This window comes from Lampetra planeri, chromosome 3 (assembly GCF_965212315.1).
Source record: "Lampetra planeri chromosome 3, kcLamPlan1.2.h2, whole genome shotgun sequence".
In the NCBI taxonomy this organism is placed as follows: domain Eukaryota; kingdom Metazoa; phylum Chordata; class Hyperoartia; order Petromyzontiformes; family Petromyzontidae; genus Lampetra; species Lampetra planeri.
Window position 1 is genome coordinate 4,122,057 of NC_136109.1, and position 13,222 is coordinate 4,135,278.

Below are 13,222 nucleotides of genomic sequence, written 5' to 3' on the forward strand. Positions count from 1 at the left end.
CATGGGTACTTACCTGGGTAACTTCATTATTGTCTGCCAGTACATTCCTTAGGGGGCATTTATAATGCATGAAACACGTTGAGTCACTGCACGGAAACCAGACGCACAGGTAAAGTTCGGGGCTTTCCGACAGTCGCGGCGTTGTTTGCTACGCGGGTTCCGGTCAAACCCAGCCCACACAGCCGCCCTGCAGTCCGACCAGACACAGGAGAATTCCTCTTATCCGCGGCCCTATTACCCGTGGACACTGTAGGGTCCGTGTAATATCCTCTTATCCGTTGCCCGATGTCTTACTGTTATCCATGTTTATCTGTCACTGTACCCATAGTGTACCCATCATACATCGTGTGTGTGGGTGCGGTTCGCACGCTACACTACGAACCCGGCGACCCGAGCTAGATTCCTGCTCATGGCCAACACCTGTGACGAAAATGTGAACCGGTCATGGGCCTCCTCAAGGTCGATTCAAACATTGCCATTAGGGAGACAAAGGTGGTCTGGCGTGGTGCTGGCCACCTACCCCCTGGTGTACCGTGTCGGCCGTCATAGGTGTCTGCTAACATTACTTTGCTAGAAAAGTCTGTTAAGGCTATATGGGGGATCTTTGTCTTCATATATGTGTGTGTGTCTGTATATCCGTCTCTGTTGCTTACAGGGAAATAGAGACAGACATATGTCCTTGAAGCAGATATGTGTCCCTTCTGCATATTACCTGCAATTTCTTTTGCAAATCTACCATACTATCCGCAGAGTTAACAGCGGGTGCCAGAGGTTACACCACAACTCATTATCCACAATTTTTGCAAGGACAAGAGGAGTAATGTGGAAAATCCATATTATTGTCCAAGGGTTATCCACCATTTTTTACCCCGTGCATGAGAGGAGTAAAATAGTGGATAACCCTGCAGATAATAGAATCTTCAATATTGCTTCTTCACATCACCACAGATGAGAGGACTTATCCTAAACATAGCAGAAAAAAATCCTGAAGTCACCAGCATTGATTTAATCAAGCCTGCCTGAGACACATTGTCCAAAGTTTGCTTGCATTGGTGAATGTTGCTGAAATTATGTATTCTTAGAATGCTGTGGGGCCAATAATTTTGGTAAAAATGTTTGTTTTTTGTGGAGAGACCGATCAATCTGAAACAAACACACATTTGGATCAACCAACATTTTGTATCTCGGCCCAATTTTTGAATCTTTTTTAGATCCATCCAAAATCAGGAACACATCGCTGGGGGTACAAACGCACGGTGTAGCTGCATGATCTCCCTCATGTACCTATACAGGTGTGTACGTTTCCATCGTGACACTGCTGCTGATAAGAGGCTACAAATAATTGGGTGAGACGCTCCGATCATGGCAACATGCCTGCTTTATTTAATAATATATTGGTGGGATTTTGTGTTTGCCGATGCAGGACTAAACATATTCAACACGAAGCCGGCGTGCCCACGAGTTTGTGTTCTTTACAACACCACGACTGAGTCTGAGGGTCAAAGTCAGGCGTTACAAACAGTCCCTTGATCCGGATGCCGGGTGCGCAGGTAAGTTAGGGGCTTTCCGACAGTCGCTGTGTTGTTACCTCGCCTGTTCCTAAAAAGCCCAGTCCACACAGCCACCCTGCCAGTCCGACCAGATAAAGCAGAGTTCGTGTGGGCATGACCTCTCCCGAATCAATTTGCCTAAAGGTGTGTGCAGTACGGATACCCAGCGTATTTCTTTGAACTTTCGTATGTACCTGCATGGAGTTGTATAGGTACCTGGGGGTACAGTAACATAGTGTAGCTCTGTGGATATTTTCATGTACCTGTGTGCAGTTCTAGAACCCACTCACAGATGTGAGAAATCCGCCCAATGCAAATGCATGCAGCCACTCTGCCGACAGACCTCGTCTTCAATGTTCTTGGCAAGAAATGCTGCGGATTTATGTCATGGCGAGTCTAACTTTACCTGGCTGTCCACCAACATTGACCCCATGTGTCGAAGGTGATTTAAATAATCAAAAAAGTGAAATCATGATAGAAAACATCACCTCGCTTGTCTATGATATATGGTGCAACATTTGTTTCAAATGCACAAATAAATGCGTGCATCTGTCTTTGAATCATGCATGAAATTGCTTATAAAAGCTAGAATTATTCCCAGTTGAGTGTATATTATTTGCCAGTCAGTGGTGTCGCAAGCCTATGATTCATTACTGTGGAACCGAGGCTTGGTGGATCGCACAAAGATTGTGGAACATCTCTCTCCGTGGGCGTTGATGTGCCAGGAGAATGCAGCACAGCACACGCGTGGACTCCATCCTCGCGAGCTGATGGCCACGTTCCAGTCAACGTCCCTTCCTTCTCATGACGCCAACAGCACAATTTGAATAAGGTGGAACTGAAAAAAAGAGATTGATTATGAGAGATAATTACTTACTAATAATTGTGGTACGATTTATGAAGGAAATAGGTTGAGTGGATGAAGTAATACAAGGAGTATCGTGCTCATGATGAAGCCATTTGTGTGGCGCTACTTGAATAAACAATGACGTCACAGTTGGTTGATAAATACAACAAACATCGCGAGCTATCGGGTTGTCGTAGGGCACGTGAATGGTCGAGTGAACGATGTGAACCATTTTACTCGCACACCGCACACATTCATGAACATTGCAGCCACATGAGGCAACCCTGTGTACAAGGCAATTGATGCCCTACTGACTGCCTCCTGCTACCACGCAATTACCATTGAAACTGGTTGTTCACGTACTGGAGAATGCAAGTCAACAAAATACATAATTGGCCTAATATCTCAATATAAAAATGTGTATAATTATTTTTATTGTTTAGGCCAACTGACTATTGAGCTTCTAGATCGATGCTAAACAGCAGCATTTGCATCGGTATTTGCCTTCCAGCAATCACCTTTATATGCCTGATCTTGTCGGATCTCGCAGGCCAAGCAAGTTGGTGCCTGGTAAGTCCTCGGATGGGTGACCACAGAGCCTGCCTGGGGTTCTGGATTGGGCACTGCAGGGGTTGTGAAGTGCAGCACTACGTAAACTCAAATTACAGATCTGATCCACTAACTGGATTGAGTCTGTGGATTTATCCATCATTGCAGAGCTTTGAGATTTTCCCGTCATCTGCGTGGGGTTTCTCCATGTCACATACAGTGCCCATGGGTACTTGCCTGGGTAGCTTCTTTATTGTCTGCCAGTACATTCCGCAGGGGGCATTTATAATGCATGAAATGCGTTGAGTCATTGCACGGAAACCAGGCACACAGGTAAAGTTCGGGGCTTTCCGACAGTCGCGGCGTTGTTTGCTACGCAGGTTCCGGACAAACCCAGTCCACAGAGCCACCCTGCAGTCCAACCAGAGACAGGAGAATTCCTCTAATCTATGGCGCTATTACCCGTGGCGGCTGTAGGGTCCCCGAAAACTCCTATTATCCGTTATCAAATGTCTTACTATTGTCCTTGGTTATCGGTGATTGTACCCATAATGTACCCATCATACATTGTGTGTGTGTCTGGGTGCGTGCTGTGAGCGCGCTGCACTACGAACCCGGTGACCCGTGCTAGATTCCTGCTCACGGCCAACACCAGTGACGAAACTGAAGCGGTCATGGGCCTTCCCGAGGTCGACTCAAACATTGCCATTAGGGAGACAAAGGTGGTCGGGCGTGGTGCTGGCCACCTACCCGCTGGTGTTCCGTGTCGGCCGTCATAGGTGTTTGCTAACAGCACTTGCTAGACAAGTCTGTTAAGGCTATATGGGGGATCTTTGTCTTCCTATCTGTGTGTGTTTGTGTATCCGTCTCTTGCTTATACGGAGATAGAGACAGACATATGTCCTTGAAGCAGATACGTGTCCCTTCTGCTTATTACCTGCGATTTCCTTTCCCAAATCTATCCTATTACCCGCAGAGTTAACAGCAGGTACCAGAGGTTACACCACAACTCATTATATACAATTTTTGCAAGGATAAGAGGAGTAATCTGGAAACTACGTCCGATTATCCAAGGGTTATCCGCCAATTTCTACCCCGTGCATAAGAGGAGTAAAATAGTGGATAACCCTGCAGATAATAGAAACTGCAATATTGCTTCTTCACATCACCACAGAAGAGAGGAGTTATCCTGTACATCACAGAAAATTATCCTGAAGTCACCAGCATTGATTCAATCAAGGCTGCCTGAGACACTTTTTCCAGAGTTTACTTGCATTGGTGAATGTTGCTGAAATTATGTATTCTTAGAATGCTGTGGGGCCAATGATTTCTGTAAAAATGTTTGCTTTTGTGGAGAGACCGATCAATCTGAAACAAACATTTGGATCAACCAACATTTTGTATCTCGGCCAAATTTTTTAATCTTTTTTGGATCCATCCAAAATCAGAAACACATCTCTGGGGGTACGGATACACGGTGTGGCTGCATGCTCTCGCTAATGTACCTGTGTACAGGTGTGTACGTTTCCATGGTGACACTGTTGCTGATAAGAGGCAAAAAATAATTAGGTGAGACGCTCCGATCAGGCCAACATGCCTGATTTATTTAATAATATATTGGTGGGATTTTGTGTTTGCCAATGCAGCACGTGAACCTATTCAACACGAAGCCGGAGTTCCCACGACCTTGTGTTCTTTACAACACCACGACTGGTTCTGAGGGTCAAAGTAAGTCGTTACAAACAGTCCCCTTATCCGGATGCCGGGTGCGCAGGTAAGTTAGGGGCTTTCCGACAGTCGCAGTGTTGTTACTTCGCCTGTTCCTGAGAAGCCCAGCCCACACAGCCGCCCTGCCAGTCCGACCAGATACAGCACAGTGCGTGTGGGCATGACCTTTCCCTTGTAAATATCTAATGGTGTTTGCAGCACGGATACCCTACGTAATTTTCTGAATTTCCATATGTACCTGCATGGAGTTGTATAGGTACCCGGGGGTACAGTAACATAGTGTAGCTCTGTGGAATCTGTTATGTACCTGCTTGCAGTTCTAGAAGCTACTCACAAAGGTGAGTTATACGCCCAATGCAAATGCATGCAGCCACTCTGCCGACAGACCTCGTCTTCAATGTTCTTGGCAAGAAACGCTGCAGATTTATCTCACGGCGAGTCTAACGTTACCTGGATGTCGACCAAATTTGACCCCATACCAATTCATGTGGTGTGGTTACAATTTCAACAATATTCGTTTAACCTGTGCCGAAAGTGGTTTAAGTTATATATATAAGTGAAATCACGAGTGCAAACATCATGTAGCTTGTACATGAAACATGGTGAATCATTCTTGAAATTCCTCATAAAATCTAGAATTGTTCCCAGTCGAGTGTATATTATTTGCCAGACGTTGGTGTTGCACGCCCATAATCCAGCACTGTAGAGGTGAGGATTGGTGGATCGCACATAGATTGTGGAACATCCCTCTCCGTGGGCGTGGAAGTGCCAGGAGAATGCAGCACAGCACACGCGTGGACTCCATCCTAGCGAGCCGAAGGCCTCGTTCCAGTCAACGTCCCATCTTATGACGCCAACAGCACAATTTAAATATGAGGTGAAACTGAGAAAAAAGAGATTTAGCATGATAGATTATTTCTTACTAATCGTACGATTTATGAAGGAAATGGATTGAGTGGATGAAGTAAAAGGAGTATCGTGCTATAATGATGTCATTTGTGTGGTGCTACTTGAATAAACAATCACAATTGGATCATCAGGTAATTCACTGACGTCACGGCGGGTTTATAAATCCACCAAACATCGCGGGCTGTCGGATTGTCCCTGGACACGTGAACGCGCGAGTGAAATACGTGAACCATTTTACTCGCACACCGACACCACAGTCATGAACATTGCAGCCACATGAGGCAGCCTCGTGTATGCCTGATTTTCAGGTAATGGATGAGCGACTGAGTGCCCCCTGCTACCACACTATTCCCATTCTGCTTCTTTTCTATGACTGATGCAGATGCAGAGCAACAACTGCAATTTCACATTCGGGTGGTCAAACCAGATAACCGCTTAAGGAGCGGTTGAGTGTATCGCTGTGATGTCTCCTTCGTATTTGTAGATCGGGCATTGCTTCGTTGTACGTTGTATGGACTATTCACATTAAAACTCGTTATGCACGTCATGGAGAATTTTAGATAAAATAAGTACATCGGCAAATATCTCAATATCAAAACATGTATTGTTTTTGTTTAGGGGCCGTCCATAAATGACGTCACGCTATTTTGGACGATTTTTGACCCCCCCCCCCTCGTCACACGGCGTCACAAAAAGTCAGACCCCACCCCCTCAAATATGACGTCACAAAGCTCTGCCCCCCCCCAAAACCATGTTTCCATTTTGAAAATAAAACATGCTTCAAATCGCTTTAAACTATTGTCATTGTAGTGCGTATTTAATGTGGCGCTGCACTCTGATGTTGTAGGAGAAAACATTTATTAAATAGTCTATTTCATTAAGTAGAACGTGTTGTTATAACAATTCTATACTTATTTAAAGTTGCGCATTTTTACGTGACGTCACATTTCTCACCACCCCCCCCCCTCGTCACACATCGTCACAAATGTCTGACGCCCCCCCCCCCTCCCCAGGTGCGTGACATCTTTATGGACGGCCCCTTCGGCCAACGGCCTATTGCGCTTCTAGATTTATACTCAACAGCAGCATTTGCATCGCCATTTGTCTTCCAGCAATCACCTTTATACGCCCGATCTTGTCGGATCTCGCAGTCTAAGCAGGTTGAAGCCTGGTTAGCGCTCGGGTGGGAGACCACAAGGGCTTGCCTGGGGTTCTGAAATAGGGACTGCAAGGGTCGTGAAGTGCAGCACCAAGTAGACTCCACATACAGATCGGGTCCACCGAGTTGATTGAGTCTGTGGATTAATCCATCTGCGCAGAGCTTTGAGAGATCACCCTCATACGCGTGGGTTTGATCCATGTCACACGCAGTGCCCACGGGCGCCTACCGGGTATCTATCTGCTTTATTGCCTGCTGGCACATTCCGCGTGGGGTATTTATAGCACGCGTTGAGTCACTGCTCGGAAACCAGGCGCTGGGTAAGTTCGGGGCTTTCCGACAGTCGCGGAGTTGTTCGCTCGCGGGTTGCGGACAAACCCAGCCCACAGAGCCGCCCTGCAGTCCAACCAGACACATGAGAATTCCTCTTATCCGCGGCCCTATTACCCGGGGCAACTGTAGGGTCCGCAAAAACTCATATTATACGTTGCCCGATGTCTTACTGTTACCCATGGTTATCTACGATTGTACCCATAGTGTACCCATCATACATAGTATGTGTGTGTGTGCGGTTAAGCAAGCTGCCCTACAAACCCGGCGACCCGAGTTCGATTCGAACACCAGTGATGAATATCTGAACAAGTCATGGGCCTCCCCTCGGTCGACTCAGCCTCAACTGAGTAGCTGGTGCGGTGTATAAGCACTGCCACTGGAGAAACAAAGTGCACACGGGGTGGTGCTGGTAACCCCCCCACCCCTTCTTGTACCGTGTTGGCCCTCATTGGTGCTTGCTGATAGCACTTGCCCTGACAGTATGTTAAGGGGCCGTCCATAAATGACGTCACGCACTTAGGTGGGGTGGGGGGTCAGACATTTGTGACGATGTGTGACGATGGGGGTGGGGGGGTTGAGAAATGTGACGTCACATCAAAATGCGCAACTTTAAATAAATATAGACAACACGTTCTACTTAATTAAATAGACGTTTTAATGAATGTTTTCTCCTACAACATCGATTTGAAGAATGTGTTTTTTGGGGGGGGGGGGGGGGGGAAGACCTTTGTGACGTCATATTTGAGGGGGGTCTGGCTCTTTGTGACGCCGTGTGACAAAGGGGGGTGGGGAAAAATCGCCCAAAATCGCGTGACGTCATTTATGGACGCCCCCTAAGGCTATATTGGGGCTCTTAGTATCTGTATGTATCTGTGTCTCAATATATCCGTCTCCGTTGCTTACACGGAGATACAGAGACAGCCGTGAGGTTTTAAAGCACCGCATTGTTGCTTTTAAATCTGCTAAAATCTATTACCTGAGATGTTTGGAGATGCATGACAAATCCATCCTATTACCTGCAGACTCACCAATGGGTACCGAACGTTACGTCACTGGTCATGTTATAACAAGTGACAGATAAGAGGAATTATGTGGTATATCCACCCTGCTGCGTTATCGGCGAATTTTTACCCCACAGATAATAAGATCTGCAATATTGCTGCTGCACATCCTCACAGATAAGAGGAGTTCTCCTGTACACAATATAAAATAATTCTGAGTTCACCAGCACTGATGAAATCAATCCTGACTACAGTTGATACACTTTGTCAAAACCGGTCCAGAGTTTTCAATGTTGCTGAAATAATATATTCTCGGAAGCCGTGGGACAAATGGGTTGTGTAATTTAAAATTTATATTTTTACGTGGAGAGACCGACCAATTTGAAATAAATATTTGGATCAACCAAAATTTTGTATCTCGGCCCAATTTTCGGATTTTCTTGCATGTATCCAATATCAGGAACACATCCTTACGGGGTACAAGCTGCATGATCTCTCTTATGTGCCTGTGTACAGGTGTGTGGGTAGATACACAGTGGGGAGCGGTAGTGTAGAGGTTAGTGCGCTGTGCTACAAACCCGGCAACCCAAGTTTGATTTCCACTCACGGTCAATATCAGTGACGATTATGTAAACCGCCCTAGGCTTCCCCTAGGTCAACTCAGCATCTAATGAGCACCTGGTGCGGTGTCTAAAAATGTCGCCGCTCGGGAGACAAAGGCGGCCGGACCTGGTGCTGGCCACCAACCCCCTCGTGTGCCGTGCTGGCCGTCACAGGGGCCGTCCATAAATGACGTCACGCACCTAGGGGGGGGGGGGGGGTCAGACATTTGTGACGATGTGTGACGATGGGGGGGGGGTTTGAGAAATGTGAGGTCACATCAAAATGCGCAACTTTAAATAAATATAGACAACACGTTCTACTTAATGAAATATACTTTTTAATGAATGTTTTCTCCTACTACATCAGAGGGCAGCGCCACATTAAATACGCACGACAATGACAATAGTTTAAAGCGATTTGAAGCATGTTTTATTTTTTTGGGGGGGGAGCACAGCTTTGTGACGTCATATTTGAGGGGGGTTCTGACTTTTTGTGACGCCATGTGACGAAGAGGGGGGGGGTCAAAAATCGTCCAAAATCGCGTGACGTAATTTATGGACGGCCCCATAGGTGCTAGCAACAACACTCGCCCTGACATACTGTTAAGGCTATATGGGGGATCTTTGTCTTTCTGTAGAGATACACAGTCTTATCTGCATAATCCACTGCTGGATGAAGACTTCCCCATGCCATGTGGTTGCAGGGAGTTTGATTATACTTCATCGCGCTAGTCAGTGCGGTTTGTGAAGGAGACACCTCGGGATGGTTTAGATATCACACGCCACTCATGTTAGCCGTGGATTGGAATTGAACTCACATGAATGTGCGCTGCCTACTGTACCACAACGCCACCCAATGGCTCGATGTGATACCACCACAATCCCTTGAGTGGGGTCGGCAGCCATGCGTTATGGCGACTCTAAGACTGCACCACGGTTTGCTGTTGAGTTTGGGCTGTTTTCATGAATCAAATATTTTAATTTACTACAATTTCTGGTACTCGACGTGCACATTTTTTTTAAAGATATAAATATTTATTCTATTTATAACATCTTCCACGATTATTAAAGTGGATGACAAATATTTATGTAAGATACTGTCATGTAGACGAGTGTCTTTATCATGGTGATGATGGACATCTTAGTTAGACAGCCTGTAATCTAGCACTGCGAAAGTAATGGTTGGTGGATCAAACAAGTGTCGTGAGACTCCCTTCCCGTGGGCGTCGAGGTGCCATACCCTGGTTCCCTAGGAGAAGGCGGTACAGCAAGTGGATTAACCGCCATCTGTTTCCATCTGTACAGGGATAGTGTTGTCCCCTCGTGCGTGTGGCTTTTCTCCTGATGCTCTGGTGTCTTCCCACGTGTATAAACATTCATCGTCAATTTCCTAAACATCTTAAAATAAAAATCCAATGCAGTACCCTCCTGAAAAAAAAGTTATACGGCTCATTGTGGATATCCTGGATACATAAGTAACAATTATAGTTTCTCCCGCAAGATCATTTACTCAAACCATTGTGCACACATCGTACATTGCATGCGTTTGTCATGCTCGAACATTACAGAATTAATTAACATTAGAAACATTACAAATATCTTGAGAGCGAGTTTCGGGGTATTTGCGTCGCCATGAGTCACCAAGTCAAAAGACAGATTTAGGTTCCTTGGTATGCAGTTGAAACTCTCAAGAGCAAAAAGCCAAAGTCAAAATTGCCTCTCTATTCGAGCACTGCGGTGGCACTGATTTTCATTTGTGCCCATGAGCCAGCTGTGGAAATTCCACATTCCTAGAGTGGTAGTCATTCTCCACCGTAACACTGCTACTGATTTATTTAAGAATATATTGGTGGAATTTTGTGTTTGCCAATGCAGGACGTGAACTTATTCAAAACGAGGCCGGAGTGCCCACGAGCTTGTGTTCTTTACAACACCACGACTCGCTCTGAGGGTCAAAGTAAGACGTTACAAACAGTCCCCTTATCGGGAAGCCGGGTGCGCAGGTAAGTTTGCGGCTTTCCGACAGTCGCAGTGTTGTTACCTCGCCTGTTTCTGAGAAGCCCAGCCCACACAGCCGTCCTGCCAGTCCGACCAGATACAGCACAGTGCGTGTGGGCATGACCTCTCCCGAATCAATTTGTCTAAAGGTGTGTGCAGCACGGATACCGGGCGTAATTCTTTGAACTTTTGTATGTACCTGAATGGAGTTGTATAGGTACCCTTGGGTACAAGAACATCGTGGAGCTCTATGGACTATCTCATATACCTGCGTGTAGGTGTATGGGTACTAGAACCCAGGCACAGAGGTGAGTTATACGCCCTGCGCAAATGCATTATGCCACTGCTGACAGGACTTGTCTTAAAGGTTCGACCAATTTTGACCTCATACCCACGCATGAGTTTTGGCTGTAATTTCAACAATATAGTCATCTAACCTGTGGCGAAGGTGTTTTCAATAATCGAAATATGTAAAAGAGTGAACGCATCACGTAGCCTGTATATGGAGCATGGTGGAAATGTTATTTTTTATTCCCAAATAATGTCGTGCCGCTCCCCACCACCCTCCACCCCAGCCACGTGTCTCGCGCAAGGCGATAGCAGAGGGAGGTGCGGGAGGGGAACAGAGGAGGAAGAAATGGAGGGGAATGGAGATGAGTGGGGAGAGAGTGAAAGGGCGTGAAACGGAGAGTGAGGATTAGGGAGCGGCAAGAGAGATTGAGATGGGAACGGAAGAGGTGGGAATGAGAAGAACGAGGGTGAGAGGTGAGGAAAAGTGAGAAAGGTGGAAGAAAGAGAGCGGGGAGGGAAGTGGGTGAGACAGTGGAGGGAGGAAAATAATAGAGGGAGTGGTATAAGAGGGGACAGAGGAAGAGAGAAGCTGATAGACACAGAGACAACGTGAGAAATCTAGATACATTGTGGATTACAGTACAGAGAAGGCACCTGAACGGTGGAGAGAGATATGGTTCTATGTAAGAATCAAAGTTTTACTGGCTGGTTGGCTGTGCGGGACGTAGAGATGGTCACCTCCAAAAGACGTTGGGGTTGCTAGTTAAATATGGGTTCTGGGGCCCATAAAGTGAGGACATGTTCTATCATTCATAGGGCAAATACCATGTACCGTGTGGCCAGAGTCCTGGATTCATCAGGAAGCAAGCCTTGATAAGAGAAGTGGCAAGGCTTCTGGAGATTGGGGAAATTTCAGAAGTTCCAGGGGAAGAGAGGGGCTTGGGATCCTACTTGAGGTTCTTTACGGTGCTCAAGGGATCCGGCGGCACAGGTAGCGTTTTGACCTTTGGTGACTAAACAAATATTTGTCATTTTGCGTCTGGTACATAGTCTGGACGAACAGAAAATATTGTGCTTCTGCGCTTTTTATTTACCAATAACATTTAAAATAAATACATTTTCCACAAATATTATATAAATTGCAATGTTAATTTTATTGTGTATGACAATCCCCTGAGTCTAGCCTTTAATATACTTCCTTATATATTTTTTCGACAATTTGGGCCGTTGCATTGGAAATATTAATGGAGTTATGAGCAAGGACTATTTTACGATATGATCTCAACATGAATTGGCAACCAGGTAACCTTGGATGTGCTATGAGATATAAGTTGAGAACTTTTAATATAAGGTCTCTCAGGTTATTGGCTCCATAATGTGCACACAGTCAGTCGTGCACCTGGTGCTGGAACACAACTCGTTTTCTCAGCACACATCCCCGTTCAGCATATGGTTTATTACAGATACACGTGAAAGGGGTGAGGATAGGGGCCCACCACAGTCCACATGCAACACCAAGGAGACCACGGACATTTCCTCACCCCGTGATGTCGCGTTATTACCTCTCCACCTAATGTCCTTGTGCCAAATGTGGACTTTGTCAAGTGGGTTTAGTTTAATTGAGTTGTTAAATGTTTGACGCGTTTAGGGTATGTGGCAAGTCCACTTTTCACATGAACGTTGTAAAATTTGAGTGGGCATACCGTGCTAAAGATGATGTATTCATTGCTGTGATGTTGCCGTCTCGAATAAATCCCTCACGCGGTTTATCTGCAATCTTTAGGCATCCGCCCTTATGCATTGATGATAGCGTGCCTGTTCAATGTATTTGGTTATTTTCGTAATTCATTTGACTAGTTCCATTTTAATAATGTATTTGATTCTAAGTAGTCTGTCCCAGAATCTAATTAATAGTATGTATGTGTTTGATGGGAGAGAAACCTTTCCTGAACTCAGTTTGCACAATTTAGGTAAACAGAGGAATACATCTGGAAACACATTCGAGTTTGAATACCTTGTGCAGTTATTGTAGATTTGATCTCATGCTGAAAATTGACAAAGCATGGAGATAGGCATTTAAACATTTTTTTATAAATGAAGAGACACGAAGAGGGCCATGTGTATTCGAAAAAATAAGCACATTGCGTGGATTGGGCAGGACATATGAGTGGAAAGGATGCTGGCAGGTGGTCGAGACTAATTATGGAGTGGCAACGAAAGGGGCGGAAATACATGGGATAACGTCCATCGTGGAG

The 13,222-nt window shown here is 45.7% G+C and overlaps 1 protein-coding gene across 2 annotated transcripts in view; it reads right to left on the bottom strand.

Moving 5' to 3' along the window:
* The window catches only part of LOC144736680 (uncharacterized), an 828,508-nt gene that overhangs the window by 560,337 nt on the left and 254,949 nt on the right, over positions 1-13,222 (bottom strand). The window lies entirely within an intron of this gene.